The sequence below is a fragment of the Ambystoma mexicanum genome, chromosome 12 (assembly GCF_040938575.1).
Source record: "Ambystoma mexicanum isolate Mex_15411 chromosome 12, UKY_AmexF1_1, whole genome shotgun sequence".
NCBI classification, from domain to species: Eukaryota; Metazoa; Chordata; class Amphibia; order Caudata; family Ambystomatidae; genus Ambystoma; species Ambystoma mexicanum.
The window spans coordinates 1010638949-1010657225 of NC_090936.1; positions in this window are offsets into that span (position 1 = coordinate 1010638949).

Sequence of the window (18277 nt, forward strand, 5' to 3'; positions counted from 1 at the left end):
ATGGCCCAGGGCAAAGGAAACATGACGCCCGGATCCAAGCTTTTCAGGAGCTGTCCTGGATGCGGATTACAAAATGTCTTCAAGGAGGATGAGCATTCTCGATGCCTCTACTGCCTTCACAAAGATAAAACGCACGTGGAGAAGGACTGTGCGTTTTGCAAGAACATGTCTGAACGGACTATGAAGGATCGTTGTACCAGACTCACCAACTGGCTGGAGGGGAAGAGCCCAGCAGCAGGTGAGAAGAAGAGGAAGTCCGAGCGGTCTTCTAAGACCTTTGAGGGCGCTCTGGCGATGGGGGCCCAACAAAAGGCAAAGCACTGTGAGTCTGTGGGCACCGGGAGCGCCGATCAGTCGGGCTCCTCGGCTGCCAGGCAGGGAGCATTATCACCGACGCCATCAACCACGAGCCAATGCTCTGGCTCGTTGAAGAGGAAATTGGAGAACCCGGGTAAGCTTCGGGAGAAGCCCCGGTCGATCCCTACGGAGACAGTCGAAGGGGAGCGAGGCGGTGACCCTCCCCCCAAGGTAAAGGCCTCAGGCGCGACCAAAGTCGCGAAGGCCCTGATTCACCCGGCTAAGGCCTCGATCGAGGGAGCCGTGGTGACCCTGGTGAAGCCTGCAGAGGCTACCCCAGTGGAGATGACCTCTGGGCCTAGAGTTTCCCTGTCACCGCGGAGGGAATCCTCTTTTCAGCCCATCAATAAGACCCCTGTGAAACCCCAGGCCGAGAAAGAAGGGGGGGGCGGTGGCCATTACGGACACAGTTCGAGGAGGTCCGGTCCTACGGGAGGGATCCCGACAAGGCGGACGAAGAAAGCGACGGCGGTGCTGACGAGGAACCATGGGGCATGGAGGGGATGGAGGATCCTACCCCCAACCGCCGCTCCCGTTGCAACCGGTGCCTATGCCACAAGACCACTCAGAAGCTATCTTGATGGCTATTCAGGCCTTGTGTACAGAGATAAGGACAAAGTTGCCCTTACCCCAGCGGAAGATCCAGCAGAGCCTGGACCGTCGGGAAGCCCGCCGAGCAAGCAGAGGATAACTCATCGCCCTCCTCCTTTCCAGCCTTTGCAGCCTTCACAACCTTCGCAACCTCCTCCCTCCCCTCTTCCGAGGGATGAGACGGGAACAGAGACGGTGACAACGGGGACGGAGGACGACGGTGGTGACGACGGAATGGACCTTCCATCACCAACCACTCTGGCCTCCCCTCCCGACGAAATTGGCTCCTTCCACGACATGACCGCCAGGGCATCTGAGCTCTTCCAGCTCTGCCCCGAAGAGCAGAAGAAGGAAGGTTTCCTCTACCAACGGCGGGATGCCAAGAGGAAGACTGCCCTCTCCGTTCCATTACTGGACGACATCTGGGACGAGGGACTGTTGCTCCTGAAGAACCCGTCCACGGCTCCTGCTAAGAGTGACCGGTATGAGAAGAAGTACCGGGTCCCGGACTCTGCCCCCATGTGCCTTAGGGCACAGCCGTCCCCAGATTCGGTCGCCTCTGCGGCGGCCAAGAAGGCGGCAGTGGGGGCGACGGCTTCAACCTCAACTTCCCCGCAGGATGGCGAGGGGAAGAAACAGGACACCATAGGACGACGGGTCATCTTGTCAGTGGCGACTATTAAAGCGCCAACGCCCTCGCGATTGTTGCTCGCTACGACAGGGAGTTGTTTAAGATCGCTCCCCTGCTGGACTTCCTCCTGGACTACAAGAGGGCGAAGGCCCTGGAAATCCTACAGGAAGGTGAGGTGGCTTCGGACCACGCCATAATGGTGGCCACGGACATCGCTGACACCAGCTTTCGCCAGATGGGCAACAGCGTTTGCCTTCGTCGACGTGGCTGGCACAAGGCAACAAACTTCCGCCAGGACGTACAGACCAGGGTTCTGGACATGCCCTTCGACGGAACAACCTTTCCGGCAAGACAGTGGATGAGTCACTGCAGGCCATCAAGGCGGACACGGAGAAGGCTCGGGCCTTGGGTGTTCTTCAACAACGACGGCCGTCCTTTCTGAACTCCAGAGGTAAGCAAGGTGCCTCCAAAGGATTAGGTGGCGGTTCCTCGTCGTACCGCCAAGCAGCCCGCTCCTCGTTGCAGGAAGCCTACAGAGGACGCGGCAAGACTGGAGGATCTCGTTGGCGGCAAGGCCGCGGCCAAGCAGGACTGAACCGGCTGTGGCGTCGGGCCCCCACCCAAGCACCCCGTGGGAGGCCGCCTGGCGAAATTCGTCAGCGTGTGGGAGTTCATCTGCACCGACCGTTGGGTGCTAGATGGCCTGGCCCACGGGCACACCCTGGAATTTCAGAGAAGGTGTCCCCGTGTACCACCCATGGCCAGGAAGGAAAACCACGTCCCACAACTTCTGCTGGAGGTATGAGCGATGCTAAAGAAGGGAGCCATAAAACTCGGCCCAAAAAGGCTCCGGGGCTCCGGAGTGTACTCGCGGTACTTCCACGTCCGGAAGAAGATCGGCGGTTGGCGGCCCATCCTGGATCTTTGTCATCTAAACAAGTACATCAAGTCTCAGAAATTCCGGATGGTCACCCTCCAACACGTGCTGGGACAGCTGGAGGGAGGCGATTTCCTATCGTCGCTGGACTTGGAGGATGCCTGCTTCCACATCCCCATTCTAAAGGGACATCGCAAATTCCTACGATTTGTGGTCCAGGAGCGGCACTACCAGTTCAAAGCCCTCCCCTTCGGATTGAAGTCGCGCCCAGGGTATTCACCAAGTGCCTGGCACCAGTAGCAGCGCGGCTGCGCCTACAGGGGATTCACGTCTACCCCTACCTGGATGACTGGCTCATCAGAGCAAAGTCAAAGGAACTCGCCGTCGATCACACTGCGAAGACCGTCCAACTGCTCACGGATCTGGGATTCTTGATCAATTTTGCGAAATCCCACTTGGTACCATCGCAAGTCGCCCTATTCCTGGGAGCCAGACTCGACACAGTGGCGCGATTGGCCTCCCCATCGGAGGAAAGCACGGAGGCCATCCTGGGCAAGGTGCAACGGCTGTCAACCATGGAGGTGGCCAGGGTGAGGTCCATCAAGTCCCTACTCAGCATGATGTCGTCGTACATCTATCTCGTGTGCCTATGCATGCTGCGGATGCGACCACTACAAGAGTTCCTCGACGCCTGGTGGATGCAAGCGGCGGGCAGTTTCGAGGACAGGATCTCACTCAACAAGACTTTCCGCCAAGCGATCCGGTGGTGGGGCACCCGCGCACATCTGGTGGCGGGCATGGACTTCCAGACCCCGGCACATCAGGAAACGGTGACGGACGCTTCCCTGGAGGGATGGGGAGCGCACACCGGAGATCTCCACGCAAGAGGACTTTGGCTCCAGGAGGAGAGGTCCCTGCACATCAATGTCCTGGAGCCCCGAATCGTGTTCTGGGCCCTCAGGTCATTCCTTCCGTCCCTCAAGGGCAAGGTGATAAGGATCTTCACCGACAACACCACCACAATGTTTTACATACGGATGCAAGGGGGCACCAGATCCCCAGCCCTATCCAAGGAGGCGCAGGATCTGTGGCACTGGGCCGTCACCCAAGGGATGTTTCTGGTACCCTTCTATCTGGCAGGAATAAAGAATATCATCGCCAACTCACTCAGCAGGGAGCTGCGCTCGTGCCACGAGTGGGAACTGCGGCAGGATCAAGTGGATCGTCTATTTCGACGATGGGGCAATCCCCAGATCGACCTATTCGCGATGGCGACGAACGCCAAGTGCCGGAGGTTCGCCAGCAGGTTTCCCCAGCCAGGGAGCATGGGCGATGCCTTCTCATTCCCCTGGGATGGCCTATTCCTGTATGTGTTCCCGCCGTTGCCATTGCTACTATGACTCAGTCAACTCAGACGGTCCCGTTGCAGGATGATCCTCGTCGCACCAGCGTGGCCAAGGCAGATTTGGTTCCCGGACCTTCAGGACATGTCAGCGTCCCCCCAGTCAAACTGCCGACGGACGCGGATCTTCTCACCAGAGAAGGAGGAGCCATCCTCCACCACGACCCTGGCTCACTGAACCTGCAGGCCTGGCTCCTGCAGCACCAGAATTCGGAGGGAACGATATCCCGGCGGACTGCAAGGAGGTGCTTGCAAAGGCCAGGGCGTCCTCGACTCTCAAGTGCTATTCACACAAATGGAAGAGGTTCTCTGTCTGGTGCCGTGCACAGAAGATTAACCCTCTGCGGATAACGGCACCTCAAGTGCTGCCGTACTTGTTATCGCTGGCCAAGGCGGGGCTAGCGCACGCCTCCAAGATCCACCTGGCGGCTATCTCCCGCTACACCAGAACTCCGGGACGCTCGTCGCTGTGGTCCCATCGGCTGGTGAAGGAGTTCATGAAAGGACTGTTCTGATTGTTCCCGCCGGTGAAGGCAACGGCCCCGGCGTGGCAGCTCAACATGGTGCTGACCAGGCTCATGGGGCCGCCATTCGAGCCTCTGCATTCGGCACCGGTGAAATTCCTGTCGTGGAAGACAGTGTCATGATGCCTACCTCTAAGGAGCCAGGCCGGGCCCAGCAACCCCAGAGGCAGACATCATTTTCCCCAAGGAAGTCTCAGCAGGCCCAAGTCGGGGCCCTTTGGACTCAGTCCTGGCGCCAGGCTCATAGCGGACCCCAGTCCTGGCGCCTCAGGCGCCAGGCTCATAGAAGAGGATATGTGTTTAAGTGCTTGGGTGCACACTTACCTGATGCAGACCTTGCTGCTTCATCCAGGCCCTCTTGAGGCCTGAATGGGACTACTTAACCTGTAGGACTACTTCACCACCCGGGTGTGGTCGGGGAAGGATACATACCTGATTGGTGGAAGGATACATACCAGGAACTTCTTCCAAGGCTATTTAAACCCCACCCGAACAGCCACACATGCTTCGCGTTGTTCTGCACCTAGCAGCTGGACGCTCACCGTGTCAGCTCCTGCATCCTGACTTCAGCCACGCCTGCCAGCACCCTGGAACACCTGCAAGGGGAGAAAGGAAGAGAATAGGAGAAGAAAAGCCCTTACCTGCTAAATCTGCATCCCGGAGTCATTTCTCCAACGGCCCTGAAAAGGAAGACATCATTTTAAAGGCATTTCGTTTCGATCGCTGCAGCGCTGCATTTTACTCACCTTTGCAAGGCGCTTCCATCTTCAGCAGCGATCTTCCGGATTCAGCTACGCCCCGGCGCCTAGAGGAAAAAAGACAAGAACAAAGGTGAGAGGGAGAAAAGGAATAAGAAAAGCTCAGTTTCCTTTTAAGTCGTACCTGTTGGATTATTCCCACTGCATTTCGGGTCCTGCCGCTTCCTGGCATCTCCGGACCCCGGCCCCTATGGGGAAAAAAGACAAAGACATTGAATGAGCGAATGCAAAGACATTACCTGAGCGCTCATCCAGAACTGTTTCACTTCGGGTCGGCGCCATATCTCCGGCACTCCGAACCCCGGCCCCTAAGGGGAAAAAGACATAAGCATTAGCGCTTGCTGCAATTAGACAACGAACATTATTATTAAGCTCGAACTTTTGAACAGAACTTTTACAGCGCCTTACCTGAACAGTCAAGCTTACCTGAACTCCCATCAATCCTCAATCCAGTGTAGTAACTGGGTTTCAACGCGCCCCTGCATCAGAAGCAGGATGGAGAGCTCATCCTTCCAAACCCTAAGGAGGGTATCCAACGAGCCAGGGAAGCCAGAATAGAGGGGCCCTTCCTGTCCATCTTCAGAGTTCTGCGCCTTCGACGCCGCGCCTCCGTGGGAACCAGGTGAGCGTTACAGAACGCGAAGCCTTACCACAATTTCCCACCTGGGCGCTATGGAGACAGATCAGCTGGCCCATCTTTTAGGGGAATTACGGGCAGAAGTGCACTCAGCCCGCCAGGAGACTAATGCTCTCAGAAGGGAACTAATCCTATCCAAGGAAAGAACTGATGATCTGGCCAAAAGGTTATTGCAGGGCCAGGCAGAGCACACTCCTTTACCTGTTTCCGGAGATATTTCTACAACAATGGGTTCGAATAACCCGGTACAAATCAATCTACCTGGACACATGCCTTTGGCCCCGCCAGAACGTTTTGCGGGGGATCCCAAGAAATATGCCGTTTTTATGAACCAATGCCGTTTACACTTTTTATGCAGGCCCGGGGCCTTCCCCAACGACCAGACCAAAGTAGCCTTTGTACTATCTTACCTCAGTGGCTGTGCTGCCGATTGGTCTATTCCATTGGTAAATCAGGATGATCCCATTCTCCGGGATTTCCAGGGCTTCCAGGCCAGCATGAAAAGATTGTTCGCTCGACACTCGCAGGGACAGGCCCTTGACAACGAACTGCTATCCTTACGACAAGGTAATCAGGATCTTTTGTCCTATATCGCCACCTTTAATAGACTAGTTGTGGAAACCGGATGGCCTGAAAATAAAAGGATCACATTGTTTCATCGAGGCCTGCGCGGAGAGCTTAAAGATGTTATAGCTCAGATAGTAGATCCACCCCAGGCCTGCGCAGACTACATAGACTTAGCGGTTCACCTTGATCACAGACTTCAAAATAGAAAAGCAGATCGGCTCAAGTATGAAACCAGAGTACCTATCAAGACCCACGTTAACTCCAAGAGTACTGACGTTTCCGAACCTATGCAAATTGGCAGTGTTAAAGGACCATTAACGCAGAAGGAACGAGAGAGAAGGCGACAAATGCAACTTTGTCTGTATTGCGGAACTTCCGGTCACTTTCTTCAAAGTTGTCCAGTTAAACCACCCAAGAAGGTGGTTGGAGCCACTGATAACGAGTTATTGACACCTGGTTCGGGAAACGACCTAGCCCGACAAGCGTAGGGGTCCGCTTGCCGAGCTTGAAAACAAACTCTTTGACCTTGCATTTTGTCATGCCAATGGTGCTTGTGAACCCAAAACAGCCTCAGCAGTTGCATGCTATAAAAGCATACATAGACAGTGGAGCTATTGGAAATTACATAGACCGTGAATTGGCTTCCAGGATTAAGCTTCCTCTCCGCCCGAAAGTAACCCAAGATGTAATTACTACAGTTGATGGAACCGAAATAGCCTCAGGGCCTGTAACGCATTCCACAGTTGAAATCACTCTGGTGGGTCAGGACGGACATCAGGAAGCAATCGTGTTTGATTTGATCAAGGCCCCACAATTTCAAGTACTTCTTGGAATCCCTTGGTTAGAAACACATAATCCGAGAATAGACTGGCGAGCAAAGAAGATAACTTTTCCTGATTGTGAACCAACCTGTTACCCAAGGAATCCAGCTATGGGTCTAGCCTCTGTAACTTCCACCCCTGTACAGCTACCATCTGAATACCAATAATTCCAAGACGTTTTTCAGAAAGAGCAGGCTAACACCTTACCTCCCCATCGATCTTACGATTGCCAAATCGACTTGGTACCCAATGCACAACTACCTTGTAGTAGGATTTATTCTCTTACTGAACCTGAGAACCTGCATTTGCGCCAGTATTTGGATCAATACCTGGCCAATGGTTTCATTCGCCCATCAAAGTCACCAGTCTCTTCCACTTTGTTCTTCGTACCTAAAAAGGAAGGAGACCTTAGGGCCTGTATTGACTACCGCGCCCTAAATCAGATAACGATTAAGAATCGTTACCCTTTGCCCCTGATACCTGAGCTTATCGACCAAGTAAAAGATGCTCGTGTGTACACCAAGCTAGATCTCCGAGGAGCTTACCACCTGGTACGTATAAAAGAGGGCGACGAGTGGAAGACTGCATTCCGCACCAAATTTGGGCTCTTCGAATATCAAGTAATGCCCTTCGGTTTGTGCAACACACCTGCCGCCTTTCAGTACTTCATGAATGATGTTCTTCGGGAACTTATCGATGTTTGTGTCATCGTTTATATTGACGACGTCCTGGTGTATTCCTCCTCAGAATCTGATCACAGAAACCATGTTAGGGCAGTTCTTGAGAAATTGCGCCAGCACAAATTATTTGCCCAGCTCGAAAAATGCGTTTTTCATACCACAGAAGTGGAGTTTCTCGGATTCATCCTGACACCTCAAGGAATCCGAATGGACTCGCGGAAAGTGGACGCCATTCTCAAATGGCCATCTCCTAGCTCTGTGAAGGGAGTGCAAAGCATGCTTGGCTTTGCCAATTTCTATCGAAGGTTCATCCTGGAATTTTCTCGAACTGTTCAACCCATCACAGCTCTCCTAAAGAAAAATAAACGCTTTGAATGGACTCTTGAGGCTGAACAAGCCTTTCAGGACCTGAAAACCAAATTCACCTCTGCACCTGTATTGAAGCACCCGCGCCCAGATCTCCCTTACATCGTGGAAACCGATGCATCCAGTTCGGCCATGGGAGCTGTCCTGTCGCAAAGAGACCCAGAAACTAACCAACTACACCCTGTAGCCTTTTGGTCCAGAAAATTCTCTCCACCTGAACTCAATTACGCAATTACCGACAAAGAACTACTGGCTATTAAATCAGCTTTCAAGGCTTGGCGTCACTATCTTCTCGGTGCAAGACACACCATCACCGTAATTACGGACCACAGAAATTTGTAGTATTTAAAGACGGCCAAAGCTCAATCTTCGCGACAACTCCGATGGGCTTTATTCTTTGCGGAATTTGATTTTGTAATTACCTATCGCCCTGGCTGCAAGAATGGTAAGGCAGATGCCTTATCCCGGATAGGCATGGAAGAACCCAATTCGAGTTTAGAACCTGTGCCAATCATACCGGAACAAAGAATTCTGGGCTTGACTTCATTGCAAACCATTGAGGACATCCAAGCTCAAGTAAAACAGCTTTTTGACTCTTCTGCCTTACTGGAATGGAGTCAAAAGGGTCCTCACTACACCGTTAAGGATGATTTACCCTACTTCCAAGAGCGGTTATTTCTGCCAAGTAAAGAATTGCAGGAACTTGTCATTACCCGTCATCATGAATCATTAATGGAAGGACACCCCGGTATCGCGAAAACAGAAGAAAAGATCAAACGCCACTTCTGGTGGCCTTCTTGGAGAAAAGACATAGTCATTTGTGTTGTCTTGCGGAATCTGTGCCCAAAATAAGAGTCAAAAGAAAAGGCCAGCCGGCCTACTTCAACCTTTGGACATTCCACCAGCACCTTGGCACACCTTGTCAATGGACTTTATAACTGACCTGCCTCCTTGTGGTGGTTACAACACGATTCTCGTAATAGTGGATCTATTCTCCAAAATGGCCCATTTTATCCCTTTAAAAGGATTGCCGTCAGCTTCCACCTTGGCAAAGGAATTTATGGAAAATATAGTGCGGTTACATGGTTTCCCTTCCATATTAGTCTCAGACCGTGGAAGTCAATTTATCTCCCACTTTTGGAAGAAATGTTGCCAACTAGCACAAATAGACGTGCGGTTATCCACCAGCCACCACCCCCAGACCGACGGACAAACCGAGAGAACCAATCGGACTCTCGAGCAATATCTGCGGTGCATGTTACACCAATCCGAGTTGAATTGGAAGGACATCCTTTGGATTGCAGAATATGCATACAACAATTCAGTGCATTCTGGAACCGGACAGACTCCTTTTTATACCCTGTATGGTCACCATCCTCGGACCTCTGACCTAGATCCACCTCTGACCCTGGAGATGCCTGCAGTAAATCACCTACATTCCACAATAACTCAAGCCTTCAAAGAAGCTACAACCCACTTACAGCAAGCCAAGAAAAAGTATAAAGAAAACGCTGATTTGCACCGAAGTAAAACTCCTCCTTACCAAGTAGGAGATCAGGTATGGCTAGCAACTAAACATCTACCCCTCAAGGGTCAGCAAACTTTTAATCCCAGATTCATTGGGCCTTACCCCATCAAAGCTATTATCAACCCAGTGGCGTTTAAACTCGATTTACCATCCAACATGCGGATTCATCCCGTTTTTCACGCATCTCTTCTAAAACCAGTACAACCTGGAACCAGACTGTCTGAGCCCCCAGGCCCTGTCCAAATTGATGGAGAATTAGAATTCGAAGTGAAAGACATTTTAGATTCCAAGATAGTTAAGTCGAAACTCTTCTATCTTGTTGATTGGAAAGGATATGGACCTCAGGAAAGATCTTGGGAACCCAGTAACTATGTTCACGCACCACGATTAATTCAAAGATTCCATCGAAGATTCCCGCACAAACCAAAACCCCGGAGGAAAAGACCTTGGGAGGAGCCTTGAGGGGGGGTACTGTCATGATGCCTACCTCTAAGGAGCCAGGCCGGGCCCAGCAACCCCAGAGGCAGACATCATTTTCCCCAAGGAAGTCTCAGCGGGCCCAAGTCGGGGCCCTTTGGACTCAGTCCTGGCGCCTTAGGCGCCAGGCTCATAGCGGACCCCAGTCCTGGCGCCTCAGGCGCCAGGCTCATAGAAGAGGATATGTGTTTAAGTGCTTGGGTGCACACTTACCTGATGCAGACCTTGCTGCTTCATCCAGGCCCTCTTGAGGCCTGAATGGGACTACTTAACCTGTAGGACTACTTCACCACCCGGGTGTGGTCGGGGAAGGATACATACCTGATTGGTGGAAGGATACATACCAGGAACTTCTTCCAAGGCTATTTAAACCCCACCCGAACAGCCACACATGCTTCGCGTTGTTCTGCACCTAGCAGCTGGACGCTCACCGTGTCAGCTCCTGCATCCTGACTTCAGCCACGCCTGCCAGCACCCTGGAACACCTGCAAGGGGAGAAAGGAAGAGAATAGGAGAAGAAAAGCCCTTACCTGCTAAATCTGCATCCCGGAGTCATTTCTCCAACGGCCCTGAAAAGGAAGACATCATTTTAAAGGCATTTCGTTTCGATCGCTGCAGCGCTGCATTTTACTCACCTTTGCAAGGCGCTTCCATCTTCAGCAGCGATCTTCCGGATTCAGCTACGCCCCGGCGCCTAGAGGAAAAAAGACAAGAACAAAGGTGAGAGGGAGAAAAGGAATAAGAAAAGCTCAGTTTCCTTTTAAGTCGTACCTGTTGGATTATTCCCACTGCATTTCGGGTCCTGCCGCTTCCTGGCATCTCCGGACCCCGGCCCCTATGGGGAAAAAAGACAAAGACATTGAATGAGCGAATGCAAAGACATTACCTGAGCGCTCATCCAGAACTGTTTCACTTCGGGTCGGCGCCATATCTCCGGCACTCCGAACCCCGGCCCCTAAGGGGAAAAAGACATAAGCATTAGCGCTTGCTGCAATTAGACAACGAACATTATTATTAAGCTCGAACTTTTGAACAGAACTTTTACAGCGCCTTTCCTGAACAGTCAAGCTTACCTGAACTCCCATCAATCCTCAATCCAGTGAAGTAACTGGGTTTCAAAGCGCCCCTGCATCAGAAGCAGGATGGAGAGCTCATCCTTCCAAACCCTAAGGAGGGTATCCAACGAGCCAGGGAAGCCAGAATAGAGGGGCCCTTCCTGTCCATCTTCAGAGTTCTGCGCCTTCGACGCCGCGCCTCCGTGGGAACCAGGTGAGCGTTACAGACAGCGTTTCTTGTGGCCATCACCTCCGCACAAAGAGTGGGAGAGATCCAGGCCCTCTCCTGTAAACCTCCATACCTGACATTCCACGAGACGAGGGTAGTGCTGAGGACGCACCCCTCCTTCTTCCTAAAGGTACTGTCGAACTTCCATCTCAACAAGCCCTTGGTGTTACCTGTTTTCTTCCCGTCACCTTCGCCGCCGGCTGAGAGGACTTTGCACTCGCTGGATGTAGCTAGAGCGCTGAAGTTCTACATGGACCGCACGAAGAGCCTTCGGAAGACATCACAACTGTGAACTTTGGACCTGTCAACCAAGGGAAGGCCCTTTCGAAGGCTTCCATTTCCAGATGGCTCTTCGGATGCATCATGCACTGTCACCGGTTGGCAAACCGACTGTTGCCCGGCCGTCTGAGAGCCCATTCGACCAGAGCGATCGCTGCTACCACAGCATTCTTGTCTGGTGTACCCCTACTGGACATCTGCAGGGCTGCTAAGTGGAGGTCGACTCACATTCACGAGATTCTGCTGCGTCGACCGGGAGTCCAGGGTCAGCCAGGCAGTGCTGCGCAACCTGTTCGCCTGAAGGTGGGCCTGGTGAGGAGGTAAGAGTTGATTAATGTTGAGTTGATGAAATGCTTAATGTTGAGCCTTGCCACCTCCCATGGTTGTGCATGTGTGTAGTGCTATGTATTCTTATATTCATGAGCATGTGAATCCATGCCAGACCCCATGCTGGAGAAGGAACAAGTTACTTACCAGTAACTGTTGTCCTATAGCATGGGTCTGGCATGGATTCACATGCAAACCCTCCCTCCTACCCCTCTGCAGCTCTTCTATTGGTCCTACTGCCACTTTACGTGCTACCAAATCTGAAGATGGCTGCCAGAGGAGGGGCTTAGGTAGAGGGCAGTCATTGGCTGGGGGCAGTATGACCCAGAGACCGAAGTTGGTTACTAGTAGAAAGACAGTTCAGAAACGAAACTGAAACTGATTTTTTCTTTACCGAGGATTCCCAGCCTGACGACGGGGAATATTCATGAGCATGTGAATCCATGCCAGACCCATGCTGGAGAACAACAATTACAGGTAAGTAACTTGTTCCATCTATGGACAGGAACCAACAGCCTTCTCCATCTGACCCAAATTGGATTCAAGAAAAAAGAGTAGCACTACACACTCCATGTGGGTGCTACTTACTTTAATCTCAGATACTATTCAGGATCCCAACAGGGTACTTTATATTTGTTTTGTGGATTATAGTTTTGCTTTTGAGTGTTTGGCATTCTAAACTAAGGGATAAATTAATAAATTGGGGCATTGATCATCCATTTTGTATTTCCTCAAATTGCTTTACGGCAACACTTCGGTGAGAGTTCGCACCTTTCAAGAGGGCAAACTCACCGACCCATTTTTGACCAACAGACGACTTAAGCAGGGATGCGTGTTCTCTCCCCTGCTTTATAACCTTTATGTATCAGATTTTTCCCAAATACGGAAATCTACTAACACTTTTCCCCCTAGACTGGGCAGAGAGGTAATCCCTTGCTTAACGTACGCGGATGGCAGTTCTTTTTGATCATACCGCAGTCAGCTTGCAACGCTCACTGGATGTTTTGAACAGAGATACGCAGAAGCTAATGGTCTCTGGATCAATGCCGCAAAAACCAGGCTCATGACCGTTGGCAAGAGGGCCTATGGGAATCCGGCATTTGTCTGGCGACTGGGTGCTATTAAGTAAGAGCAACTAAGGGAATACAAATATCTGGGCATCACCATTCGATCTGGCCCTTCTTTTTCCCACTTGGCAGATACCCTCCCGCCCAAGGACTGGAATGAGTGGCAGACAATTAGGCGGGCCATAAATGATCTAGCAGGCGCCTCCATAGAAGCTAAGGTCCAGGATTTCCATGACTGCCAGTATTCTGTATGCCCTAGAAGCCTTCCCAGCAAGGGCACTCCATTGGTTACCTGCTTTAGAGGGTAAAATCTTGCGATCACTTACTTCTAGAACTACCTATTGCTGTACCAGTGGAAGCAATTAGACTGGATCTTTGTTCTTCCTCTGGAGGGTTGCAGTCTGTAGGTTTTGGGCCAAGATTAAATTCAGCAACCAACCCGAAACCTCTCTTCTTGGCCTTGGATTGGAACACGCGCAAAGGAAAAGCCGTTCCGTTTGGTTTAAAGAGATGGAAGCAGAAGTGTCAAAATATCTCACAGACACCGGTATGAATGAATCCCCCATAACAGCAGTCAATTCTTATTTACCTGAATTCAAAAAGAAAACCAGATACTATGACCACATAAAATCCTTGGCTCACTTGGCTCAACAGCCTAAATATCTCACATATTCTCGATAAGGTGGGTTTTCAGAGAGTCCCTGTAGTTATCCAACTATAACCCGCTCACCGGAGCTTATACGATTTACATCCCAATTAAGATTCAACATCTTACCTGTCTTGGGGAACACTGGTGCATGGAGATATATTCCCTGGGCACCCTGATTATGTAGATACTGTTCAAAATACATCGAAACAGCAGGACATGTTCCGACTGAATGTATCTGAGTATATTGTACAAGAAGGGCTATACTAAACTTCGCAACAAAGAATCTGACCAATTTTGGAGTTACATATTCTATGCAGAATCATTTCTGCTGCAGCACTCCATATTTGGCATATTGCAAAAGTCAAACTGATTGCTCCTCATCAAGCTTAAATTGTACTTAACCAATTCTTTTTAGTGTGGTCAACAGGACCCAAGCACCGATATCGCACTATTTTAACTGAAGAATAATCAAATACATTTTTTTAATCGTTTTAGGCTACCGTGGCACTAAGAAGCACGTTACTTACTAAATGTCTAACATGATCCTATGGCTGTAAAAAAATTATATGATAAAATGTACATCGTTGAAGAACATTTTGTATTACATTGTTATTTTTATGGTGTATTGTGAAAGGTCAATTTTGACCATATGCACTTAAATTACTTCTGTCCCTGCACTTCTGCCCCTGCTTCCTTAACCTCACCCTCCTCCTCCTTTTCTCATACCCCCCCGCACTACCGGCCGTGGTGGAGGAGTTGGTCTCCTCTTCAACCCCAAGTTCATCTCCTCTTCCTCCTCTCCATCTCTCCCTTCTTTCCCTTCCTTTGAATTCCTCTACAGATCTTTCTCCTCTCCCTACCCTATCTCTCTCCTGATTATCTACCTACCCCCTGGCCCTCTCTCCTCCTCCTACGAAGACCTGGATCACCTCCTCTCGCTCATCTCTCCTTCCCCCTCTCCTTTATCTGTGCTTGGCGATTTTAATCTTCATCTTCCTTCTCCCCCTCAATCCTCTCCCCTTTTCTGTATCCTTGATTCCTACCTCATTTCCCCTCTCCCCTCCCACACACTGCTCTGGCTCCACCCTTGACCTCATCTGCAACTCTTCCTACTCCCCTTCCCCTGTCTCTACCCTTCCTGTCTATCTCTCTGATCATGCATTATTCTCCTTTTCTCTTTCTCCTCTCCCGCAATCCTCCCCTCCTAACGCCTCCCCTCCAATTTACTCACAGCGAGACTTACGCATCTTTGACCCCCTCGTCTTTATTGACACCTACTCTTCTCTTCTTCCATCTCTCCATGAGTTTTCCTCATTATCGGCGAATGATGCTCTTTCCTCCCTTGTTCAACTCTATCCCTTTACTTTCTTCCACCCAACCTGGAAACCCTCTCAATCTTGGCTCACTCCTCAACTCCTTTCTATGAGGCGCCTACTCAGACGTCTCGAGAGACTATGGCTCAAAACTCCCTCGCTTTCTAACAAAACCTCCTACTTCTCTAATCACACCATCTACGACTCTGGTCTAACCTCAGCTAAATCCTCCTACTACTCTAATCTACTTCAATCTCAAGCCACTCATCCCCGCCATATCTTCCAAACTCTCTCTCGACTCCTCTCTCCCCCACTCCTAAACCCTCCTCCAATTCTTCTCTCTCTCCCTCTGACTTCGCTAACTTCTTCTCCTCTAAGATTGTTTCCCTTTGGCAAAAAATACACACCCCTCCCTCTGATCTCCCTTCTTCTCCTCCCCCACTCCTCCTTCCTGCTTGTCCATCTTCTCTCCCGTTTCCCCATCTGAAGTTTCCACCCTCTTATCCAAAGGCCACCCAAGGTCTGCCCCTACTGACCCTCTCCCTTCCGTTCTCATCCCTAAGATTTACCCTCTTCTTATCCCCTACCTCACCTTCAACATCTGTCTCTCTTCAGCTACCTTTCCCACTGCCTTTAAACATGCCACTATCATCCCCATTCTTAAGAAACCTTCTGCTGACCCTCGTCTCACCTCTAATTTGAGACGTATCTCTCTTCTCCCATTCCTCTCCAAACTTCTCGAACGCCTTGCCTACTCTCAACTTTCATCCTTTGTCACTAATTCCTTTCTCCTCCAACCCTTCCAATCAGGCTTTTGTCCTAAACACTCAACTGAAACTGCTCTCACTTCTATTCTTAACTCTTCTTAATGCTCGCCATGCCAAACAATCCTCTATCCTTATTCTCCTTGATCTCTCTGCAGCCTTTGACACTGTCGATCACCCCCTTCTCCTTCATACTCTCTCCTCCTTTGGCTTCAAAGGCACCGTACTTAACCGGTTATCCTCCTACCTCTCATCCCGCTCTTTCACTGTCTCCTGGGGTGGCCGGTCCTCTCCAAACTATTCTCTTGAATATGGCGTGCCCCAAGGCTCTGTACAAGGCCCTTTCCTCTTCTCTCTATACACCTCCCTCATTGCTCCTATTATCTCCTCGTTTGACATCTCCCACCACTTCTATGCTGACGACACTCAACTCTTCCTCTCTTTCTCCTTCTCTACTGACCTCCACCTACAACTCTCTTCCTGCCTTACTGCCATTAAGAACTTGATGTCTTCTCGCTTTCTCTCTCTCAATACAGACAAGACAGAAGTGCTATTCTTTCCCTCTAACTCTCTTCCACCTCCCTCTCCTCCCCCTTTCATTCATTTCCCTCCCTCCAACCTTCCTATCTCTCTTCAAGCTCGTAACTTTGGCGTCCTCTTCGACGCCTCTCTCTCTCTCCTTTTCCCAGCATATCTCTCTCACCTCCCGCACCTGTCGTTTCCACCTCTTCAACATTCACAAAATCTGTCCGTCTCTCACTTTCTATGCCACTAAACTCTTAATCTCCTCCCTTATCTTCTCCCGCCTCTTCTACTGCTCTTCCTTGCTCTTCAGACTTCCTACTTCTCACCTCACCCCTCTTAAATGCATCTACCACTCTGCTGTTCGCACCCTCTGTCTCCTCACCTCCCATGACTCCATCTCTACCTCTCTCTCCTATCTTGGCCGGCTTCCCTTCCACTCCCAACTTAAATTCCAATTTCTCTGCCTTGTCTTCAAATCTCTTCATGGTCTTGCCCCCCCCTTATCTCTCCTCCCTTCTCTCCTTCTACTCCCCCTCCCGTTCCCTTTGTCCCGCTGACCATTTCCTCCTCACTTCACCCCCAAACCCTGTGCCTCCTCCCGTTTTCCCTCCTTCCAACTCTTAGCACCTCTACACTGGAACTCCCTTACTCTTGATATCCGTTCTTCTCTCACCTTCACTTCATTTCGCACTTCCCTTAAATCTCTCCTTCTCCATTCTCCGCCTTGAAACCCCTTCCCCATTCTACTTCTCCCCCCTCGTCACTCTTTTCCGCAACTTTCTCCCCTCCCTTCTCCTACCTTACCTCCTCCTACATTCTCTCCTCCACCCTCCCCCTCCTCTCTTCTTCCACTCCCCCCTTCCCTGTCCCTCTCCCCTTCCTCCCTATCCCTCTCAGTTAATTGCTCTTCTCACTGTTTTATTGCTTGATCGATTCATATTGTAATTGCTTCACTGTTATTTCGTTCATGTTTTATGTATTGTTGTTCCATGTACAGCGCTTTGGCGTAAGGCGCTTTATAAATAAACAAATACAAATACAAATAAAAAAGAAATATGGAATTCCAGTGCTCGGGAAAGCAAAGGCTTTTGGCGGGCTATGTGTGTTTGCTGCCAGGAAGTGGGATGGGACTGTCTCGTCCCAATCCACAAACTGGTGCCAGTGTGGGAGTGGTATGCACAAGTTTTGCTGCTAGTGGTCCAGATTGGACCACTGATGGGAGGTGGGGTTGGGTGTGTGTGTGGAGGGCAGATCTATCATTGGCTAGTGGGAGCTGCTGCTCTTACCTAGCTTTTAGGAGAAGAAGAGGACTCCTCCACCCACTCGAGAGATCCTGGAAAAAACAGAAAGAGCCAAGACTCCTGTCTAGCTACAAGACTTGCGAGGATACCGTGGACCCGTCGTAAGTAGGCTTGGCGACCAACTTCTGCTGCTGTCCTGGTAGAGCCCTGTCTTGTGAAAGATTTACAGCAGTCCTGCAAAGGAGTTGCGACCCTTGGCGTGGAGGGAACATCCATTCTCGACGTCAGCTTGGAGTCCTAAGAAGAGCCTTCGGAAGTGCCCCAGGACCACCCTGTGACTGACTAGCTCAGAGTTTGGTCTACCGTGCGGCAGATGTCGCCATTCGGAGTTGACTGCGGCAAGTGAATCCCTTTGCGTCGCTGTGCATCGGTAGCCATCATCCGAAACTGCTTACCTGCGTCCATTCCTGTCCTGTGAGGGGCCCTGCATAGAGTTCTGCTGCATTCTTCAACTGCAAGACCTTGCAACTGCACTAGACATCCACCATAGAACAATTTGAACCTGCAACCCCCCTGGGAATCAAGGGCTGAGGCTGACAGCAGGAAAAGCAA